This window comes from Camellia sinensis, chromosome 8 (genome assembly GCF_055761805.1).
Source record: "Camellia sinensis isolate YWXY chromosome 8, ASM5576180v1, whole genome shotgun sequence".
NCBI classification, from domain to species: domain Eukaryota; kingdom Viridiplantae; phylum Streptophyta; class Magnoliopsida; order Ericales; family Theaceae; genus Camellia; species Camellia sinensis.
The window spans coordinates 31,139,318-31,142,212 of NC_138968.1; positions in this window are offsets into that span (position 1 = coordinate 31,139,318).

Sequence of the window (2,895 nt, forward strand, 5' to 3'; positions counted from 1 at the left end):
GCCTAACGGATATTCCGGATTAGTGTTGAAGCCGAATAATGGATAATGAGCCAGAGACAAGTCCGACTCAGTGAAGCTGAGTTTGATGAAGGTCTTGTAGTACATAACTTCTGAAGTACTCCCCTGGTCAATGAGAACACGTTCAACGGTGAATCAATTTACGCGTACTTCGATGACCAAGGGATCAATGTGGGGAAGCATTACGCCGACCAAATTAGAATCGTCGAAACTAATACTTGCAGCTTCATGGGGCCATTTTACTGGTGTGATTTGCTTTTGGGGGTTAGGATGCGAATGAATTGTATGTACCGCGGATACCGTCGGCAAGTTATATATGATATGGATTACACCGAGTGAAGGTGAATCCTGCCGTAAAGTAACTGTTTTGGTTAAGTTGTTTTTGGACGTATTGCTTAAGCCGACCGTCTTGTACCAACTCCTCAAGGTGATCCTTCAGCGCATAACAACTGTCGGTATCATGACCGTGGTCTTTGTGATATTCGCACCGCTTATCCCGTCTCGTTGTGTCGAGAGGTCCCAGTATCTTGGATGGCCATTTGAAGAACGGAAGGTGGTGAACTTTAGACATAACTGTGCTAATCAGCTCTGACAACTCTGTATATTTCTTGTCCGCACGCCTTATGCGCCTGCTATCCACTTGAAGTTGTTCATTAGCTCGGTGTGTACATTGGTTATTTGATTGGCGCGAATCTCATCTTTTGTCTTGTTTAGCTCGATTCCGTGGTTCAGGGCTCCGTGATGGTACAGAATTTATCGGCTGAACGATTTCAGATGGGGCTAGTTTGCTGGCGTTGTGCCTGGCTTTAACCCGTAGGGCGTCATCTTCCACTTTGCAGTATTCCTTGACTTTCTTCATTAATGACCAGACTATTTTGGGAGGCCCTCAAGTCAAAGAGCTGTAGAGGGCACTATCAGGGTGCAATCCCATTTAAAGGCGGTGATGGCCAAGGAGTCATTGCAGGCATCATCTACGAGATTAAAGCATTCCCAATAGCGCGCCGAATATGCACGTAAGGTTTCCCATGGTTGGATTTGCATTGCCCAGAGAGAATCGACCTGCTTCAGTTGGACCTCATTGGTGATGAACCTTGCCCTGAAGGATTTTTAGAGTTGATGAAAGCTCTTAATCGATGCCGGATCCAATTTATAATACCATTTGATGGCCAATGGTCCCAAACTACTAAGAAATATTTGACACATAAGGGCCTCGTCGTCTGCATGAAATGTCATGGCTTGCTTATAATGACCAATGTGATCAGTGGGGTCGGATTTTCCATCATATAGGGTAAATGATGGAGCTTTGAACTTTTTGGGTAGTACTACCCTTGCGATCTGGCAGACAAAGGGGTCATGTTGATCCTCTTCGTCTGAATCATTTCTTCTTCTCTTATTTCGTGCACGCGGACTTCGTTCGGAAGAACTGGAGACTTTGACTCGTCCCTTCTTTTTAGAGTCTGGGGATGATGAGTCAGAATCACTACCACTATCATGTCTCCGAAGTCGAGGTTGTCGACCATCCTTTCTCAGAGGTCGTCGCGGATCTTGGCGCGTGGCCTGTTGGGATTTTGCCACCTCCAAGGCCAAATACTGTCGAAGGTGCTCGTTCTCTACCATCATATTTTCCAACCTCTGTTCATTTTGCTTCGCTTGATCCATAATCGCTTTCATTATCTCATGTGTTGATGTCGAGGGTGAGTCGAAGTTCAAGGCTCTTCGTGCGGCAATATTCTCTGGCCGAAGTATGTTGCTTGGAGTGGTGTCATCTCATGGCGTAAAGGTCGTCAGCCACTACCGGAGGATCTTCCGTCTTGCCTGCCATGGATATATTGGAGTATTTCCACAGATGGCACCAATTGTGGAGTAGTGGTTTTGGAAATACTCTCTTGATCATGTTGGACGCTCTTGATCCTCACATAGTCACCTAAAAAAGAATGAACACTCTGGTCGAGAGTGCCAGAATTAGTACTCTGACGGATAAGTCAGTGTATACTCTCTTGGTTGCTTGGGTCTTAGGTTAATCTTGCTTGTTCTCATATACCTTTCTTTGGCTGATGCTCCCCTATTTATATTTTTCTTTTGGGCCTCAGGGTCAGGCCCACCCTTAATCCATTACACATTTATGTATTCGGTTTTTGTTCGACTGGTTCCATGGCCAATTAATATACTCGGCTTTGGGGTCGTCCAGGATGAAGCTGAATACAAATTCCGTCCTTGACTGTCCTCATACCTCTATTCGGCTTTATTGCCCCCATAATATACAGCTTCCACAAAACTAATTAGCTAATCTCAGGACACGAGGGATGCATGCATGCTCGATTTTTCACCCGAAAAGCCACTGTTTTGCTACTGCAAGCCTCTGTTTGCACATTTGAACATTGACAATGCTGCCCACCTCCAGAACACCTCTGCTCTATCTTACCAACACATTGTACAAACTTCATTGGTGCCCGACAGGGGGCCAGTCAGCTATAAATGGGGGCCAGTCGGCTACCATTGGTGGCCATTCGGCCACTGCTGTCCTGAACTTCCTTGCTGCAACAGAGAGCAAAATAGAGCAAAACAGTGCATTTCTCAAGGATTGTTTGCACACTTTGCCTCTCATTTTCATGGGAAAATCAAAAAAGGGACAAGCTTTGGTTCTCAAACCATCAATTAAGCAAATTCATTGCGTGACGGCTTGTGAAGCCAATTGTGCAAGTTCAATAAATGCCCAATGAGACCAAAATGTCCGTCACCCTATCATACATGATCAAGGGCTGTGAAGACTAAGGAAAATGGCACATTTCATCACTTTTGAGTATGAAATGTTCCATTTTCCTTGTGTTTAAATTAACGTCCGATTTGAACACATGCAATGCAGCACAAAGACATGCT